Consider the following 22,652-nt stretch of genomic DNA (forward strand, 5'->3'; position numbering starts at 1 on the left):
GCTTCTGCATGCTTGAGCAACATATGATTCTAGTCTAACATTACTTTGACCCACAGAGAATTTTGTCAGTTCAACCCTGGTGAAGGTGCCTTAAGCAATCCGACATACCATGTTAGCACGTCATCACAAGTTATGTCTTCTCCAACACAAAAAATATGTACTTTGCTTTTCAGCTTGTGTCACTTTGCATTAGGTCATCTGCAGCCTGAAACATGCAAACAACTGAGCTCCTGGAGTATCCTTCAATATGTTTTCTTAATTTCTTTCAGTGGGTCAATGAGTGATCACTGAAGATGTATTTTGATGTACTTTTGTTGAAATGCATTTTTATCATAGGCATTATTATAATTGTTGTAAGTGGTTACATATTGTTATTCACCGATTTTAGCACAAATAATGCTATTGTTATAGACACTAACAAGTGCTTCTGCTGGTTACAGTATGCTTTTTTGTATGGAGGAAAGATCTCAGATATGGTTAATTCACTCAAAGAGCATCTACAGGTTAACATCAATAGAGAGCTGCATATGCTTCTGCTCTTGCCAGTTGCTTGTTTGTAATCTACAACCTTTACTGCAAGTGGCCTGTAGCACTAACCTTGAGCTGTAACACTGCCCTCCTTCAGACTACACAATTCTGGGTCACCAAACACACAACCATGGCAGCCTCACCGGTTTCCTCATGCTAGGAAGGACACTGAAGCATTTATTGGGCTGCATCATGTTTAAACACAAAGTTAAGCACTTCACAACCACAATCCCTAACGTAGAGGCCATATAGCAGCATATGACGTTCCACTCAGTTCAGTTACAGAGAGCTATGTGGCCAAGCTTGATTGGCAGCCAACTGGGGTTATGTAAAATATGAGCGTTGCCACATTGAACTACAATCACAATCAGTTATGTTAAGAGTAACGTTGTGGCCATTTAAAACATCTCAGCAATCACGTTCTTATAGGTTTAGAAAAAATAAAGGTTAAATCCTAGTTTATTCAGTTTTGTTGTCTGGGTATTTAAGAATAGCAAATGCAATATAACATGTATTGGAATTTGTAAAATGTATTGTGCCTTGAATTGCACTTTATTAATGCACTTTGTATTGCTCTTACACCGATAAGCCATAACATTAAGACCACCTGCCTAATATTGTGTAGGTCCCCCTTTTGCCGCCAAAACAGTCCTGACCTGTCGAGGCACGGACTCCACTAGACCTCTGAAGCTGTGCTCTGGTAGCTGGCACCAAGACGTTAGCAGCAGATCCTTTAAGTCCTGTAAGTTGCGAGGTGGGGCCTCCATGGATCGGACTTGTTTTTCCAGCACATCCCGCAGATGCTCAATTGGATTGAGATCTGGGGATCTCGTGATTCATCAGACCAGGCCACCTTCTTCCATTGCTCCGTGGTCCAGTTCTGATGCTCACGTGTCCATTGTAGGCACTTTCGGCAGTGGACAGAGGTCAGCATGGGCACCCTGACTGGTCTGCAGCTACGCAGCCCCATACGCAACAAATTGCGATGCACTGTGTGTTCTGACACCTTTCTATCAGAACCAGCATTAACTTTTTCAGCAATTTGAGCTACAGTAGCTCGTCTGTTGGACCTGCACGTGCATCAATGAGCCTTGGCCGCCCATTACCCTGTCGCCATTTCACCGCTTTTCCTTCCTTGGACCACTTTTGATAGGTACTGACCACCGGGAACACCCCACAAGAGCTGCAGTTTTGGAGATGCTCTGACCCAGTCGTCTAGCCATCACAATTTGGCCCTTGTCAAAGTCGCTCAGATCCTTACACTTGCCCATTTTTCCTGCTTCTAACACATCAACTTTGAGGACAAAATGTTCACTTGCTGCCTAATATATCCCACCCACTGACAGGTGCCATGATAACGAGATTATCAGTGTTATTCACTTCACCTGTCAGTGGTCATAATGTTATGGCTGATCAGTGAATATATACATATATATATATATATATATACGCACAGTTAGGTCCATATATATTTGGACAGTGACACAATTGTCATAATTTTGGCTTTGTATACCACCACAATGGATTTGATAGGAAACAATCAAGATATGCTATAGGTGTAGACTTTTATCTTTAATTTGAAGGTAGTTGCATCCAAATTGGGGGAACAGTGTAGGAAGTATGCCCATTTTTATAGGTGGTCCCCCCAATTGTAGGGGCTCAAAAGTATTTGGACAAACAAAAATAATCATGAATTAAACTGTGAGTTTCAATACTTGCTTGCAAATCTTTTGCAGTCAATGACTGTCTTAAGTCTGGAACCCATAGACATCACCAGATGCTGGGTTTCCTCCCTGGTGATGCTCTGCCAGGCCTGCACTGCAGCTGTCTTTAGTTCCTGCTTGTTCTTGGGGTGTTTTGCCTTCAGTTTTGCAATAACTCCATTACAGCATTTCCTTACAAACCAACAAGTCACACATATAGAATCCCAAGTGGAGTAAGAGTAAAACATAAGAGTAAGATAGAAATTAAGGTTTAGGGAAGTGAAGAAAGGCTTTTGTAAAATTCTTACCAAACTGCCAAACACTGGTGTAAAGAAAGCTGTTGTGATTTAAAATAATACGTTTTGGATTTAAACAATTAGGGATGGCACTATAGCTCAGGAAAATTATTCTCTACATGAATACTAAAGATGCAAATTGTCAAGAGAGAAAGAAGTTGAACGTGATGCACAAAACACAGTTTAATATCATGATTTTAAATATTTGTCTTCATGATTGTCTTCATGCTGTTTTATTCTATTTGGAGTGTCACTTGTGTGTGAAATAAATGTCTCATAAATAATTGGTAAGCTTGGAACAACTATGTATTAATAATTTCTAAGTGACAGAATATTGCAATGGAGAATAAAGTTCAAAGTGGGGCAATGGGGAATGATATGGTTTGTCAGGATAATTAGTTTCTTCTATACGTTATATGTCCTCTCTGATAATCAGAATGCAGAAATCCCTGATCTGACAGCTGTTTTCTGCTCACAGTAACAGCACTAAGACACTACAATGTGTGTGTGTAAACAGTGCTGGTCATGATGGGGACAGCTGTACATTTTACTTAAATACAAACTAAGACGACAACATACTACCCAAAGGGAGAGGGGGCTATGTTGTTGCTATGGGATCTGTGAATGGGAGTTATCTAACAAAGTCGCCTATATGCCACTCAAGCATCACCTCTGCTTGTTATAAATAGTGACATAGACAGTGATTAAGTTGAACTCTTTTTTGCCAGAACTCAAAAGCTCACGGTCGACCTGAGGGTTGCATTCGTAACCTAATGTTATCTTTTAAGTCGAGGATACTACCCAAAGGGGGAGGGATTAACATATACCCAAGCCATCTTGAGGGAGACCAGACAGGGAGTCGCTAAGATAATAATGAAAGAGGGGGGGCATGGAATCAACCAGTACCAGCTCGTCTACCATAACAGACCAGGAGTAAGGGCCAATCGACCAAGCTATACAGAAAAAAAAAAAACACGGAACAGGGGGAAGAGCAGCAGTCCCAACACACCATCCATCAGACCCCCAGCGTCTGCTTTACTGGGATGGAAAGTATTCCAAATTAGATTAAATAAATAAAATACATAAATGAGATAGAGTGGGGCAGGAGTCAACAGGAACCAGGGAGCAGAGCCAACCCAGTGCAGGAGCCCGAACTGAGGGTCATACTCAACTACTAGGGAAACAGCAGTGTGGAGGGAAGCAGTTTACAACAGTGATATCCGAGGCCTGCGGCCTTCCAGGATGTGCAGACAGAGACTGGCAGGAAGTTAAATAATGGCGAGAGCTGAAGGGGAACCGACAGCAAGTGCAACCAACTCTGAAGAGATGGGAGAAGGATGGAATGCCATCAACTCCTAAAGCCTGTTTACATGGAAGAGGAAGATCACCTTATGAAGGAACACAGGGTTAGACCAAAGCATAACCATCTTATCATCACCAGCAAAGTGCACCTGCCCTCATTAGGGAAATCCTGAAGAAATTGTAAAATCATAGATCAGGTTACAGGGCAGGCCCTTTGTCCAGACACCAAGTGTGAAATGTCTCCCAGTGGTAAGAGTACTGTGATTTCTTGGAGGGAACTGGAGGATGGCCACCATGGCATCAGACAATCCTAGAACTGTTAGGTTATCCTGCTCAGGGGCCAGAACCAGAGCTGTAGCAGGTCTGGGTTCAGAAGCCACAGCCCACCCTGCGCTTGTGTCTGTCTGAGGGGAGGCTGCCAAGGGTTCCTGCTCAGGAAGGAGACGATGTCCGAAAACCACGGTCTGTGTGGAAACATTGGGATAGAGCTCTGAGAGTTTAGGAAAACAATATTAAATTAATAACATGTTTTGGCTTAGCAGTAGCACTTAGTAATATTATGTCAGAAAAGGATATAAGTCTGAAGAGGATGATCCACAGCGGGACGGTAAATAAAAGACTGAGTAGCTGTCTATGTCTCTATGAATAACAAGCAGTGGCGGGCTTCCTGAGTGACAGAGTACAGTGGCCTACAGGCAGCTTAACATCTTTAAAGTTATACATCTTTCATTCACAGACCCCATGGTAACAACATAGGCCTCTACCCCTTTGGGTAGTATCCTTGACTCAATAGATAGAGTTACTTGAAATTATAGTAAGAATACACAGAGTTGTTACAGTGCCAATTCATCTCATCAAAATATTTCACTTTTATATAGCAATTATAGCAACATACTCGTACACTGTGTCACACATTAATAGTGTGCCCCTGTGTATATTTGCCCATTCAATCTTAATTATCTCCCAGAGGATATTTGTTCGGTCTTCTTTTTCACCTTTCTGTCAAGGTTTTAGAGTGTAATACATCAAGATGGCAGAGAGGTGAAAGTACACATTTGAAAAGTACTGATTCCTTCTTATCTGAATCAAGATTTCAAATTAATTAAATTAAAATAATTTACACTTGTGAATTGTTCACAGAAGCATTAGCAATATTAAATCAAATAATAATCACTCTGTCAATCTTCTGTGGATGTCATATGCCTTGTTGGTGTGTTACTGTATAATACTTGCAATAATTGAAAATAAAATGTGCATTGTATTAAACAATGCAATTTTGATTTATTTCAAGCTTGTTGAAGATGACTACCACCCTAAAGATAGACACACAATTTAGACTTCCATATATTAGAGACCTTCCAGTTTCAAAAGGTTTGTGGATGTGCATCAGAACCCAAGGTCATTACATCACCGTAATCACTCAATTTAACAGTTTGTATTGCCAAGCATTCCTTTAAAATGGACTCTAAGTGAAAGTGTGTAATTTTATTAAAATCCCCAGGGTCACCTATTATAAGCTCTGACCCTCAATGCTCTTCAAAAACAGCATAATATTTCTTAATTTACAATGAATGGAAGAGGAGTAAAAATGCAACAGGGCTTAGGACAAGTACTGCATCTTACATTTTGCATCTATGTTCTTAGTATTAATTCAAAATTCATGGCAGTATACTACAGCTTGTATTGGGCTCATTTAAAAAAACGTATCTTGGCATATTATATACAGATTTATAGATGCACATATATTGTTTAATTGTATTTCTATTTGAATATCTGTTTTTATCAGGAGTGAACATTGATAAGATGTATGAGAAATATATATATATATATATATATATATAAAACCTAAATTATTTACATTAAACGTTGACACTTTTTTAATGTTGTGCTTGAATCAGTTTTCTAAGGTAAATTAGCTGTTCAATTCTGATAACTGCAGCACCAAAGAAAAAGCCGTGCAAAAAAATACTTTTTCATGCTGAAAGAAAGCAGGGGTATTACCATGGCAATTCAAAATTGCAACAATTCAAAAGCCTTTATGTGACTGTATGAAGCAGATCTAGCATTATAAGTCGAATTCTGTCTGTTTGTGTCCTCTGCTTTGCTCTGATCCTTGCCACATAAACGCATATTCTAACTAAGGGACAATTTCCCTGAACGAAACTGCATTTACATGGGGAGACACTTAATCTGAAAGACTTTCATTGTCAGTTTAATGCTTTGCTTCATAAGCATTCATTTTAAATACCTGTAGTGTATAGGATATTGGATAAGCAGAACATAGTGTAATTCTAAATAGTACAGTTATTGTGCATTAATATAGTGCCTTTTATCCTCAAAACACTTTAAATTTATGGTGCAGCATTTTAAGTGCATCATGTGGTAGTCATGTTGTGCACAAGAGAAAAAGACATGTGAGTTAACTAACCAATTAACAAGCCAAAATGTAGGTAAACTAGACTAAATAAGTATGGTTTCAAATTAAGTTCAAATAGATAAATGGACAAACCAACACTTTCAAGTGATTTGGTATATTTGTGGTGTATTTCATGCATTCAGCCTTTCTCACTGGTCTTCCCAGTGATTTGGTTTGGCTTGGGTTGGTATTCCAATATTTATGCTGTGTACAACTTAACTTTTTTTTTTTTCATGACTGCTGCTGCATCCCAATATTTTCAATATTTTCACATTGTCTTTGAACATTTATCTGTACTAAACCAGCTGTAACTGGAGGATGCAATTAAATATGACCTTTGCCAAAGGTAAAGGTTTTGAATATGACTGCCTTTTGAACATGAACCTCCAAACACAGATAGGTGAGTACAGACAACAGACTTATATTTAAAAACTAATCATGTCTATCAAGCAATACTGAGATATCAACATCACAGTGATTCCTGTCAAATAAGGCAGATAACAATAATTAGATACAGTTATGAGCACTCAACAGCAGGTCTATTAAGGTAAAGATGATCTGCAATAAACCAATAATGAATGTAACAAAAATAAAAAATGAAAGGACATAATGATCTAGATGCCATATCAAATTCACAAGTAAATGTAAAAGACCTTTCTACTGAAATCTCAAGTTGTTAATCAAGGCATTACATTTATACTGATCAGAAAAAAAAAAAAAAAAAAAAAAATTCAGCAATCAGAACAACTACTAGCTAAATATTAAATATGAGGGGATGCTCTGCCAATAAAATTATATACATATAAAGATGATAATTAGAAAACACAGTTAAGGTCTAAATTAAGTTCTTTCCTAAGCTGTTTGTTTCTTTATTTAAAATGTGTGTTTGCCTGGCAAAACACTCAGGGAATCTTTTAATCCAACAGTCTTAAACAATATCCTTACTATACTTTAGTGTTTTGCTCATCACAGTCCTTGAGGCACATTTGTCCTCGCTCACCTAATGTGTCTTCCACATATCAAATTGTTAAAAACTGTATTTTTTTATACTTTATTCACCTTATTGTTATATCCAAAACTATGTTGAGCTTTCTAAATGATAATAATATTCATTTAACATATTTTCTTGGTCTTTGTAAGCCAAACATTATAATGCATCTCAGGAGACAGAAAAGGGAAGCCATATAATCCCATTTGCTGTAGCCTAACTCCCACAAGTAACGTTAAATGTAATATTTCATAGCCCAACCTCCTGTTATCTCCCAAGTGTTTTTTCTTGGTTAATATGAAGCTTTCTGACTTTTCCTAAGAGCCTCTTCCAGCTAGCATCTGTTGGGGGTATATCTGATCCCTAAATCAATAAACAGTAAAAAAAAATCAGTAAATGAAAGGAATAATAAAAAAAAGTAATATTTCCAATATAGGACACTGACTATGAACATTTAATGTAATATTCTCCTTCTCCTCTCTCCCCAGAGGTGGAATGAGCTGCCCATAGGCATTAGGACTACACAGTGCCTTGCCACACCTCACTGACTACTAGAAAACACCCATTGGACATTTTTACATCTTTTCTCATACTGTACCTTAATGTTATTACTTTTATTTATTTTCTATAATGTGTTGCTTATTGTTTTGGATTTTGATTGCCCTTGTGATTAAGAAGAATGGTATATTAGTGTTCAGGTTGCATTGGATAACAGGTCTACCACATTAATAATAATACAAATCATCATCATCATCATTAAATCAATTCTACATTTTTTTTTTTTTTCACTATCAGGACTAACTGCCCGATTAAATAAATAATATTCGTGCTGCGAAAATCTTTCAGAGGCATTAGCCATATTACTACAAATGGATTTTGCGCTGCTAAGCTTTCGTGCTAACAAATCTAAAATGAGTCTTGTAGATTGTTTCACTCAACAACGCCGTGGGAGAGGCCACATTCTAGTGGTATGAAATCAATATAATACATCCGAGAAAACTATTTGCAAATGCACTCACAGCTCTTCTTCAAAGTTGTCTAAAAGCCTCTCACAGTTTTGCCATTATGTAAACAAAGCATGGTGAATGTAAAAGAAATACAAGTGATGCATGGGCATATCCACACACCTGGAGTAAAGGTGTACACTGCACATGAAAACAAATGAGATCTCAACATCTATGTATACAAAATGTATTATTTGTTCACAGAGTTAAATATGTTGATATTGCATGGCATTTTATATTAATTACATTTTGACATCAATGTATTCATTTAATTGATTATTTTACTTATTTGTGTATTTGACTCATGTATTCTAATCTTGCTTTTGTTTATTGTACACTTTACTTTTATTTTTTAATAATTTCTACATGACTTTCAGTTATGCTTTTGTGGAAGTAGTAATGGGTCCTGTCTGAAAAGCCAGTGTAAAGGGGTGCAATGGATTATATATTGTAGTGCTGTCTGGTGGTCAAATGGCATTATTGCTGGTATTTGCATAATGGGGACTGAGGCATGCAGGGATCAAACATCCCCTGGACCAATGTGGACTGGTGGACAATGGGGAGGGCAGTGACCACTTTAGTTGAGAGTGTAAAGGAGGGTTTGTGTTGTTTTCTTGTGTTCCAGGTTCCCTCTGTACTGACCTCTGTCTGTCTCACCCAGGTGTCAGAAAGTGTCTCATAGAGCCTTCCTACCTTTCCCCTCAGTGTGCATCTCAGAAATCAGCCTTAAGCCCTCATAAAGCCTTCAAGCCTTTATAAGTGCAGTTTCTGAATAAAGAGCACTTCCCTTTTCACCCCAGAGCTCAGTATGTTCTTTTGTGTGAGAACCACACAACTTAGAATTGATATTGTACAATATTACGGCCCACTCAAGTTATTACAACATTATGTATTTTAAAATAATAATAGACATTTAAAAAAGCTTATCCTATAATCAAGAAACTAAAGAAATTTGACTTTTTCAGTATTACATGAAACAGAAAAGGTGGATTTTGTTCCTTTAAATTTTTAAAAGCAAAAATGCTGACTCACTGGTGAACAAATTCAGCTCATTCCAGATGGAGTATATCCAACAGAAGGACACATTTAAATCAGGCAACCGTGTATCCATTTATGTGAGGTCCATATTGTTCAAAAATATCAATATAACAGCATTTCTCCAGCTTTACTCTCTAGCTTTTCCTGTTGTGTGATAACCAGGTACCCCCAAGGAAACTGTAAGCATACATTCTTAAAGTGTTGCATCTACCATAGAACCAGTAACATACTCAAGGATTTAATGTTAAATCTAATTTGATGAAGTTATATAACAGTTTATAATCTAAATTTGGACATGTAAGAATAGATTTTCAATATTCGATTGATTAATGAAACAATAGTACAATAAAATAAAGCTTACATTTCAACCTGTGCAGACTGCACAATCGAGTAAAATACACAGTATTTTTTATTTATGTATTTATTTTCCAGTTAGGCTAAATGTTGAACTGGGACTTGGCACATGCTATCAAAACTGCAGGCATGGTGTTCACCATGGTGTAGCTTGACTTTCTTCCAGAGGAGACAGGGAAATTAAAATATGCATTATAATTTTTTGTATAACTATTATCAAAAACAAAGCAACAACAATGTAGCTGGATGTGTCTGATCTTCTGATCTACATTTGCCAGTATGTGAGAATATCCTGTGGGGATGGGAGTGAAATTCTCAGACTGGGCTTGGGGGGCACAGACTTGACATGCCACTGCTTTCAATGCAGCTACACCCCTTTTCCATATCATTAATAGATTGTATTTGCAATGTAAGTTCTGTTAGATATGGTTTGATAATTTTCTTCCCATAATATTAACATGAACCACCTCACATGCAATATCTAAAGCATATGGAGAAGTCTGGATGATATTTACAGGATAATGCCTGTATGTTTATGTTTATGTTTATGTTTATGTTTATTATTATTATTATTATAATAATAATAATAATAATAATAATAATAATTATTATTATTATTATTATTATTATTATAGTATGTATACCATTTTCAAAACAGAAACTAGATGATTATATGCATGCAGGTGTAAACAGAAGACTATGTACTAAAATAAAAATACAATAATGGGGAAATAAGTGCATATTTTAAATGTTTTACACTCCACATAAATATGCTTATTCCTAGTATAAGGGCTATTTTAATCTATATAATTGAATGTATTTTTAATATTGCTTTCCAATGTTAGGAGCGATGAGAAAACATGCATCCTCTGAACACACATTGACAAGCCATCAGCTTCCTTCCTTTTCACTGACAGTTAGGAGTCAGGGGTTGCTGATGAACAAGCATTCCAAGGGTCCCCTAGACAAAGAAACGCCCAGTGTCAATCGGCAAAGTGTATCCTACAGATCAGTCTTTTAATGGCATAGTTTAGAATAATCAGCAATTTATAAACTGTAGGGCTCATCTTGCATTCTAAGATGAGGTATGATGACCATATTATTATTATTATTATTATTATTATTATTATTATTATTATTATTATTATTATTGTTGTTGTTGTTGTAAAAACATTTGTATCCTGCAATTATACATTTAATAAGATTTGCATAATACATTTTGAACTTACTGTACATTCCCAGAAGCTGGGTGTGCATTGTCCATATGTGTTATCTCTCCTGCTTCACATGTTGTCTCAGTTTCTCCAGAGTCCAAGATTATTACTGCTATTGCTCTCCAGTCCCCTTATTTTAAACTGTATTCAAACAAAGGGGGGACAAAAAACAAGGAAATCTGAAGCTCCTTAGAGGACCCACATAGAAGCAGTCCATAGAAAACAATATAATGGGACAAAATGGGTATGATAAAAATGTTGATTTGATATACATTTCACAATAACAAAATATTGCTGCTGTTGGTGTTGGTAAGCAATGAAACAATGTATTTCATTTTTTTATTAGGCTATTTCTGATGCTATTGTGTACATGCATCACGCCCCCTTGAAAAAGAAAAAAAATGCAAATTAAAATAAGAAATTAGCAGTGAATTATGTATGTGCTGTCTGAGGTTATAGTTAGATTCAGATGAGACTCGTGCACTGCTCACAGCTGAAGCAGAATACTGTGGGGGGCAGTCTTCTCCAGTGTCAAGTCTTGAATGTCTATTTATATAACTTATATTCAAATTGTGCCATGGTAGCTCATAATAAGTACATTGGAAAGCTACAGAGCAAAGTGAAACATATTGCTCAAGTGATCTTATATTAATAATAATATCAAAAGCACTACCAGTAAGTCATTACTTGTACTCTTTATTAGAATGAGATGGTCTTCACTGAGAATGTACCCCATGTTCAAATACAAGATCATTCTTTGCTGACAGCATTGAAAAGTAATAGGTGCAAATAGGCCTGTACTTAACAGTAAGTAGTTCTGCCAGACCTGTTTTATTCTCATTCAAACATGATGACATTTGTTCCCTCTGGGTTTTGCTTAAACTGTGGCTTTTCACATAAGACATTTTGATATCTGATTTAATATTTTTTGTATTTTATTGGTTATTAGTTCAGAAATTCACACTGTGTATCCTAGGAGTATTTTGTGTTTGTTTGATTTGCAAAGTAAACCCTGTAATTGAATTCCCAACTGTGATTTGTTTATTATTGGGATTAGGGATTTGGGGATTTTTTTCCTTTTTTATTTTTTTCATTTTAACATGAGATATGAGCATTATATTTTATGTATTTCCTATTAAGTTTTGTCTTACCTTGTAAGTCATGAATTTGACTACTCCTAACATATAACATGTCACTTCCTGTGCTGGAGCTGCTTTACAGTATCTTGGACAATTGCTCGTATTTTGAATGGTTTTACAGTCCTAAATGACAGATAAATCTGGTGTGATCTCTTGAGGAGCTCATAATTAAATCACAATATAGCCTTATAATATTGGTTCTTAAAAAAAAAATCGATGAGGCTTTTGGGTGAACAACCCACTAAATTGTATGTGAACAATGTCTCTGTAACATAGTGACTCAGGTATGAGGAACCCAGGTGCAGAGATAAGGGAGTCCAGGGACAAGCGAGTGTCAATACTGGCAAAAGCATTGTCCAGGAGAATCCGAAGGCGAGGTCGATAAGGCAAGCAAGGGTCAAGCAAGGCGAACAGGCTGGTAAGGAGAATCCGGGAATCGTAAGTTGAGGTACACAAGAAGGTCAAGCAACAGGCAATCAATAAGCAATAGAAACACTGAGAATAGCAATTTGAGAGAAGACTAGACTTAGCAATGATAGAAGTGACCAAGGGGTTTATATACAGGGCAGGAGACAGATGGTAATAGGTGCTGGGTAGTGCTGAGCGAATGGGAGCTGAGGGAGGTGAGAGAGAGTGCACTGGGGTTTGAGGAATGTGAAATGACTTGGTTAGAACTCTGGTTGATGATGACATCTTGTAGCGAGTTGGAGAAGTGCGGGGGGAAACCATGACAAATCCCTCCCCTCATGCACGGCACCAGATGCGACAGAAAGGCGGCGACGTGGACAACACCGCGGTCGGGGTGCCGGAGCCGAGGGATGATCCCTGTGAAAATCACTGATCAGGGACGGGTCCAGGACATCTGAGACAGGAACCCATCACCGTCCCTCAGGACCGTACCCCTCCCAATCCACGAAGTACTGCACACCAGTCCAGCGATGCCAGGAGGCAAGGAGAGTCTGAATCGTATACACAGAACCATCATCGAGGAGTAAAGGAGGAGGAGGAGGATCCAATGAGGAGGATGGCTGTGGAGCCGTCAACGGGACACAGGTGGGAAAAGGACTGGGCACCACAGATTTGAGCAGGGAGACATGAAAAGTCGGGGAAATGTAATATGAGGAAGGCAGCAGTAAGTGGTAGGCAACGGGGTTGATTTGACGGAGGATTTTGAAGGGGCCAATGAACCATGGGCTGAGTTTGCAACAGGGGAGATGGAGACGGATGTCCTTAGTGGAGAGCCAAACTTCCTGTCCAGGAAAATAGAGGGGAGCCGACGATCTGCTTTCAGCTTCTGATGGCGCACCACCTGTTGGAGACGGACATGTGCAGCTTTCCAGGCATCATCATTGTCTTGTTAAACCAGTCCGTCACAGCAGGAACATGAAGCGACTTGGCTGACCCAGGGAAGAAAGGAGGCTGTTACCCAAGTATGCACCGGAAGGGGATGAGACCGGAAGAGGAGCTTGTGAGGGAGTTCTGGGTGTATTCAGTCCATGGCAAATAGCGACTCCTGTCCGTTTTGGACAAACTGCAGTACAACTTTAAGAATCTGATGATTTCTTGATTGAGTCTCTCAGTCTGACCATTGGATTGCAGATGATAACCAGAAGAAAGGCTGACATTCACCTGCAGACGATGTCCTCCAGAATGCCGTATCTGCGAAACACATGATTAAAAAAAAAACTCTGCTGTCTCCAGAGCGGTGGGAAGTCATTTCAATGGGATGAGGCGGCATGCTTTGGAAAAGTAGTCCACTGCAACCAGAATTTCATCTTACCTTGCCTGTCAAGTCACCTGCTTCTTAGCTTCATCCAAGAAGTTGTGCCAGCGATACTGCCCCCTGCCTGTGAATTGCTGTTATTCTTAGTTTAGCTGGGGCTAAAGGCCAAATAATGCAATAACAATTAAAGCAATATAATGCTTTGTCTATCATGTTGTAAATCCCATAACCTAATAAAGTATTATTTTTTTATTATGCTTGACACATATAAGTAATATAAGTTTTATATATAGTCACCTGAATAATTTGTGACGACCTTGATATATAACCCCTTGGGGGTGCAAGGTATGGTTGTATTTGTTTTTTTTTGCGGGATTGGGGGAGTGCTGGATTATAAACTGGGGCTTCGTAAATGGGTTCAGTTCGGCAGCAGCAACTCCCCCCCATTGGTCGACGACTCAGCAGTCCCCTTTGGGACTAATCAACCGACCCACCCCTGTTGACCTCTCAACATGATGGGGATACATGATTACCATGGATTGCTGCAGCGGGGGTGAGCAAGCAAGAAGGTAAAGAACCACTGATATGCAAGATCTATTCAAAGCAGAATAGCAAACCATATCTTTACATATTAAATAGAACAGATGTTGTAAGAATAAACCTGTTAATACAATTAGCTTCAATAATGTACATTTTCCCACAACTGTTTTATAACAGTATGAATATGTCTGCAAACTTTAATTTTCTGTCACGAGCGGTGTGTAACAGCATTGATCACTTTGGGTTGTTTTCACTAATTGATTTATATATATTTTTTGTGTTATCTTTATTGCTGTTGCACTTAATTCACTTATCGCATTCTATTTTCTTTATTGGTTGTTGTTGTTGGTTTTTTTGTGTGTTTATTTAATTATATTATTTTCAGTATTGGTGAAGTGCTGAGTACGGCCCACTGGTGGACATTCCCATGTGGATTTCCCAGGGTCATCAAACTAATTGCTTTCACCTGACCCCCCGCCCCCAGCCCAGGGAATCAGCTATTAAAAGCCTGGAAATCGCCTTTGATGGGGGAGAGAAACAGACCTATCGCAGACGCAGTGAGCGGGCAGGGCAGCAAGCAGCGGAGTCGCCACAAACCCTGAACGTCCAGGGCAGGAGAGGAAGGGCAGAGAATTAGCCTGTGAGACCAGTGGCTTATTCGGTGGATTATAAATTGTCAAAAAGAAATTGGACAGGACCCAAGGATCCAGTGCGGAGGAAATCGGCAGAGTGAATGGACGGCGATAGGCTCCGAGGAGGCTGGTACTGGGAACCCGGGTTATATGTGTGATTAGAAGATTAAATGAACAGAGCGTGGATACGGTTGTGAAGACCACTTTATTGAAAAAGTACAAGTGTTGCTGATCTGTTTTTCAGTGGTTAGGATCGGGGTATTGTATCGCCCACTGCGGAGACGGGGTTTGCTGATGTGACTGTACCTGAGAGAGAGAGAGACTGAGACTAATAGGTTGTATTCTTGCATGGTTGCACAGAGACTCTCCTGATCTGCATTGTGTACCAGGACGTGTTGACTTTGCTCTATTTTGCACAAAGACTTATCTTACCGATCTTTTGCTTGCAGGAGTCTGACTTCCTTGTCCTTTGCAGACATCATTGGTGAAGCCGAAGGGTTCATGGCTACAACGGCGGCGTGCGCTTACCTGCGGGGCTTGTGGATGGTCCCAGCTGCGGGAATAAATTGAGAGATTGAGTTTAGGAAGAGTAGAGAACTTCTTAGTAGATGTATATGTAGCGGTCTCAGCCCACTGCACGTTTTGCACTGATTTCAATTAAATACACGCCTTTCACGTCTGCACGTTTTAATTTGTGTTCCCTCTCCAGTCCCCGTGCACATGTTTTAATTGATTGGAGTACTTAAAGCCCCTGTGTCGCCAGTTACGGGGTGGCCACTCCCGGGACAGTGCAGTGAGAGGATGGTTGGAGTAGAGGCAGTGGGGAGCGAGAGCAGACCATTAAAGAAAAGCTTTGGTTTTATAATCCCCACTGCTGATCCTCTCACCTGCACTGCTCGCTGGTTGTTTGCGTTTGTGTATTTTTATCTATTTTAAACTTTGTATTTTAATGTGATTTTAATCAAACAAAAACGTGTACATTTTAATTTTAAATAAACGTATTTTGAAATGGACTGTTTGGCTGCTCTCTCCCTCAACGTCGCTCCCCTCATTTGCACCCGTAGCAGCCCCGCCGAGGCTACATATAGTTTCTTAGTTATAAATAGTGTAAAAATAAAACTTGTACCTACCTTACTCATCCCTGTTGTGGTGCCTTGGGGTCTGTCTAGCCTGCTCGGGGAGCGAAAAATAATTGGGTGCGACGAGCTCTTCCCTCAGGTAAAAGGAAATGGCGTAGTCTGGTTGGCGTGGTCACCCCTAACACCCATAGGTGGTGACATTTCAATAGAACATTAACAATGTATAACTATTTCTGAATGATGGATCACACACCAATAAAACATGTTATAGTGAGATCTGTAAGAATTTCACCCTTTATTCCACATTCCCTTGGTTTGGTCTTACCTTGTAAGTAGATTAAGTCAGCTGTCCCACAGATGTTTACAATTTGGAAAAATGAAATAAAAAAATTAAGTTACTTTTGAGCTCTGTAAGAAACTTTCCAAACTAGAAAACTCTCAGCATTTATTTTAATAGCAGTCACTCCAATTTCCATTCCACAGGGTTTTGATTCAGGGTTATCAGTTTCTGATGAATGAGAATAAGAATCAACAAAACCAAATTTGTGGAAATTCAAGACTTATAACCTTTAACTCAGTTCAGTTTAGTGACATATTTAGTTTTCTTCAGTGTTTCACACACTCTGATAATATATCATTGATAAATGGCTAAAGTTTACTTTATATTAAATTTGTAAAAGTAAATGAATCGCAGAATAACATTGTTTCAATTGAAGGGTGGGGATATTCGAGCTGTATGTGCTAGGAAAAAGATCCCAAAAATAAAATCAATTTTAATCTTCATATGAGACTTTGTATTTATATGTATAAATATATGTATAAATTTCACCCTATTGACATCATTTTTTTCATGACAAACACTCATGATTTATTTCATGTACTAAATCTGAGATCAATTTCACCACGAGTTATAATTATGGAAAGTCTATAATGTGAAATTAGGCTTGCTAACTGGAACTAATTAGCATCTAATTCAACAGCTTAGAGGAAAACAATAAAGTAGTAGTTCTAGTTTTCTGATAGAGAACTTGTAAACAAGAATCAATTTCAGCCCTTTTGACCTTAAAATGATTACTTTTCAAACTATGTACACTTTGTAGAATGTCTTTCCTGCTGAAACATGGATTTGTTCTTTTATTATTTATTTTATTACTACTTGGATACAGTTGCTTGCTAGCTAATTCTTAAATCTTAATATCTGTTAACAAATTAGGCACTCGTGTGGAGTAGATGTACTGTTCTTCATATTGGGATGAAGTAACTTTAAAATATGTCACATTTTCAATGAAAACATTGTGTTTTAATTATAATAATTATTAAAAAAATAATGTTACATGTTTTTGTGTCAATATGACCAATTATTTTGTGATATACTTGTGATACAACTATTTTTAAAAGCACAGTATACTTTTTATTCATAGGTAATTTATTTTTGTGCAATGAATGTGTAAATTTAACATAAACTGTTCTGTTACACTATCCAGCGTTACTACAAACTTTCATTTAATGTACCTGTACACTGATGTTCACATCCTCATATTTTTTCAGATATGAAGTCCCGTGATATTAAGGAATGTGCCCTTGTGAGATCACTCACAGCAAACGCCATGTTGTAAACCCTGATGTGATGGGATGATAGTTGGCATATCTTCAACAGATTGATTTTGCTCAGGGCAGGCTTTAGCCACCTTGCCACTGGTAACATGTAAGCCAGTAATGGGTACTATATGGTCAGAAAGACTAAACCTATTTTTCTATTTTAAACTGGGCATTGGCTTTTCTGATGAGATGGGCTCTGGCAGCTATATCAGAAATAAGTACAATATCTGACAAAGTGGCTTGGACCACAGTAGGGGAGGTTGGTCCGCAGTCACTGCTATACTCAGGTGTAGTGGAAGAACCCACAGAAGGTCAATGGTGCTTCTGAGTTGATCAAGGACCAGTCTTTTGTTCACTGGCTCTCCACACTGCTGGGCAGCATGAAAGACATGCAGCTGAAGTAGACTGTGCCATAGGTAACAGCCTTGCAGGCAAGCTCATACATCTACCCGAAGGCTTATTGTACCAGATTATGAACCTCGGAATGAACAACTGTTAGAACACAATAATAAGATGTACTCAACTACACAAAACACCTTTAGAAATACCAAGAGACATCATACAGAATGTATCAATGAAAATGATACACAAAGCAAGCATACTATTAAAAGATGATACATTTAAATTAAAAATAAGTTAAATGCATTAGTCTTCTCCTGCATTATTAAAATAACTTAAATAATAATTTCGAGCAGATAAATCTTACACCAAAGGATTTTATTCTGAAAATGTCAGAGACTTGTTGACTTGTTGTCGATTAAGCATCTTGTTACTTATCATAGCCTGACTAATCCTAGCCATGGTATTTCATCAAAGGACAAATGATAACATACTTCCAAAGAATTTTCCACACGAACAGAAGTACCAATGATATGATCTGTATGCTCAAACAACTTCAGGAAATAGTAATTTTAAACAAAACCACTGTATACTGTATCTACAGATATTGCCAGGGATTTAAATGCAGTAAGCAGAAAAGGTCTATGAGCCCTACAAAAAAAATAAAAATAAAAATAAATGTCTGTCCCGATAAGGTAACCAAAACAATAATACTTTTCTGAAGGAATGATGGGACAGATACTTGTGGTTTACAAGATTTCTGCTTAAGACAAGCATGTGTACTTGCACAAACCTATAAGCCTCAATTATACCACATGACAAATATGTTGTCAAACACCACCTCAAAGCAGCTGAGACAGATGCACTTGCAAAGTAGCTGCTAAAGAAAGAACCAGTACAAGATGAGAAAACAAAAACAGTGAATTTGGCTAAAAGACACAATCTGAACATACAGGTGCTCAGTTCAATAAAGCCCAAGCCCTAAGCTTTTTTCTGCAGAACCCGTGGTCATGCATTCACCATCAGGACTTTTCTCAACTATCATGCCTGCGCCCACTAACCATTTCTTCTTGGTTACCATTGTTGGAGTCTGACTGCCATGATTGATTGTGTAATCTGATTCATGAATATGTTTGCAGAATAAGTCAGTAGCACAGTACACTTGTTATGTACACGTCTTCGTGAAAGGATTAATAGTTTATAAGATGGGGGTTTATTCTGTTAATATTTAATACAAATCCATGTCTCATCTCTTTCAACATATGAGGTGGGTTCAGTCTTATTCCCTTTTCGTAGGCAAAGTGAGAATAATGATTCGGGGTGTTAATTAAAACAAAACTGTCCAAAAGTACTTTAACTTGATATTGTGAATATGCATAACTACTAAAGCTATCCACTGTGGCTTGTAGTCACAACTGCTCAGAGGAATGTTAGTAACTATCTCAGGATAGTATGTGAACTCCGAAGACAGATCATGCCCTGGATTTGTCACCTCGCAATGCAGCCCAAATACTAACACCTGTCACTGCCTCTATGTGGAGGATTTAAGCTTGGAGTATGCACTGTTACAGCAGTGAGCTTCGGACTTTGACGAGACAAGCACCTTCCAGATCAGGAGAGCCAGCAGCACAGCAATTCCAGCTGGGGGAAGAATAATTGTAAGCGAGTGATTCATCCTTGGCGCAGCATGGAGCTGTTTAAGCCAAGTCACAAGACAACCAGCCTTTCCACATCGTCTGGACCTGTTGAAGGTGGACTACTGTGGCATTATAGGATGGGGAGTTCCTATGGCAGAGTCCCGGCAGAGATCCAAAGGGAAGAGTGAGATAAGTGAAACTGTTGAGAGAATAACAGCGATGCAAGATATTTTGAATGCCTTTATTTCTTCTGTTTGTGAAATATACAAGCATCTCTCGTGTCTTCCCCCTAGGCTGAAGCACTGCTCCCATGAAAATACATTATTTGCAGCATTATCTTATTTTTGATGTCTGTGCAGACTTTATATAAATAATCAATTGTGCTTACCTGTGTTATATTCTCTTCACTTCTTCGTTTGACTTTGTTGCTCTTAAACCTGTACAGGGAAACACAGATTACAGTAAATACTTAATCAGCTGTTTCTGGAGAGAATCAACATTTAACATGAATTACCTGGTGTAATATCTTCTGTATATTGTAAATATAATAAACTTGTGTTGAATTTATGCCTGGTGTCCTGTTGGTGTGCCAAGATCCAAACAACCTGGTGGAGGGTGTAGGGAGTTCCCTGACTCTGTCAAATTTAAGGTGGCGTAGTCCGTGCCACAGGTTATAGGCACCCTATAGCCTGGGACAGTATCTCAAAGGGGACGTTGGAAAGTGTATCAAACACAACATGAAGGCATTGTGCCAAAAAGCCAGTAGAAAGAGGGGGTGGTGCGGTGGCTTTAAGAAACTGGGTCAACAAAAAGTGAACACCGGGCAACACCATCAATAGGAACATGACAGGCTGATATAGCTGCTAAATAAGCTTTTACCATGGACTGGGACTTTATAGAAATTTGAAAATCACTGCCAAAGGGCAGGACACACAATTTAACACCTTATTTCCAAAAATGATGTAATATGAAAATATTAGAGGCCGGATTAAATCAAAACTTTGGCCCACCCGCTAATAGAAAATTACAGAACTGTACTCAGTTGCGGCTTCATTTTTAGTAAGAAGACACTTTCTTCTAATCAGAAATTTAACCGCTATGTTGTACAGGTTTGTAGTTTGGTATTAGCGGGTGGGTCAAAGTTTTGATTTAATCTGGCCCTAGGTTTGTATTTTTACTGTCTTGTTTATGTTATATGGGATGGATGCATGAATAATGTTATGCAAATTTATTTTGACCAGGCCTTTCCCCATAAGATAATGTAATATCAAATATTAATGGAAGCAAATATAATTAATATAAAATCTTACTCAAGAATCTAAATACACACAACACTTATGAAACATCAACATCAATATGTGTTTTGAAGGATTTTGTTTCTCTCTGAGGTAGCAAATTCATGACATGGGTTACTCTAGTGGAAATCAAAATACCCAGAGGGGAAAAGGTCATTTTTAGCCTTCCCTTGGTATAGGTGTTTTGATCAACTGAATTATCTGTCAGAATAAAAACTTGTCTCCATAGCCAACAAAGTACCCAATAAATCAGACCAAGGACAAAATTGACAAACCATGCATACGTTTCTGTGGCATGAGCTGTCAGCAGAAATAATTTAGCTTTAATGTGAGCAGTATGCAAATCAAGTATTACTAATTCAAATATATTTGCACTTCTAAAGGTGAACCAAAGTGTTTTTTTTTCTTTTCACCCACATGCACTGCAAGAAAGCTTGACCATCACAAATAGCCATGTTTATGCATTATGATATACAAAGGTAGATCTATAATGATCCAACAAAGGTGTTTACAAATACAAAAAAAAAAATTGGGAGGGGGGGGGGAAATTCTGAAAAGAACATCCACATTACTTACTATCATGGACCCTTGGATCTGGATGAAAATACACCAAATGCACTAAGGGTAGTATTCTTGACATGAAAGATAAAAATCATTATTCTCTCTCTTTATTTGTATTAATCAAATACATATTTTGTTTGTGTGTGTAGCAAGGATTTCTAAAAACATTTAAAAAACATCATGTTGACTTAATGATGAATACAGCCATCAATCCGTTTGATTTTAATTGGATATAGTTTATTGCAACTGCAACACATCACACAATTATTACAACAGCGGCTATTTAATACAGTATGCTGGTTCAGAGCTGACAGAGTTAGAAAGGACTGAAGACAATGTAAGGAGTCTATGCTAGTATCCTCCATATTGCTCTTAAACATGGGGCTCCTGTCCTTCCACGTCTTTGCCGTGTTGCAGTTTAATGTCAATACACACTGTGCCGGCGAATATGGAATCTTGGGCAGAGGAAGATCATTTGAAATACACCACTTTATTGTTACCACAGTATATCACACTACATGTCAATTGTACTGGTATCCTACCTCCATCCCAACTAGCATCTCCATGTCAATGTCAAATTAAATGTAAGATCATGGGACTGTTTATCACATAACAATAGCAGCATGCTTAATTATGACCCCTCCTCCCATCACTCTCCTCAGCAGAACATCACACAGGCAAAATACAATAATGAGGTTAGTCCAAGAAGCAAATTTGTCTTAATCAGAGCCCACTATGCATGCTGCAAATACTGTCTTAATACCATGTTGGTGTGTAGTAGTGCTGGAGGACAATGAGGGGAGGAAGCCCATCACGCAGAACCCCACTCCGGATCTCAGACACATCAGTGAATTAAAACACAGAAAAAAAAACCTTTCAAACTGTGAAGACTAAGTAAATCTGACAACTGGAGCAACAAGTCTCATCTTGTATATGTACTGAAATGACAGAAAGAGTCTGCCATGGAAAAGTCTGTATGTGTTGTGTTCTACATTTCTTAATTCGTGATCCCGCTGTTTGATGACTTGCGGCTCTGTAAAAGACCACTGAATTGGGGCAGCTGCAGTATATAGCACTCCAAATGATAAAAGTTGGAAGTTTAATCACTGTCTTTTTTTTCCCAGTCCTTGGCCTCTCAAGGGACCATTGAGCAAAGATCCCAATTAGAATAATCTAAATAATTAAAACATGCTTCCATAACTTATTTCATGTATATGAGCTACTACATCAAATTTACTTTTCATGTCGACATCCTGCTGAGAATA

The sequence above is a fragment of the Amia ocellicauda genome, chromosome 2, assembly GCF_036373705.1.
Source record: "Amia ocellicauda isolate fAmiCal2 chromosome 2, fAmiCal2.hap1, whole genome shotgun sequence".
Lineage (NCBI taxonomy): Eukaryota > Metazoa > Chordata > Actinopteri > Amiiformes > Amiidae > Amia > Amia ocellicauda.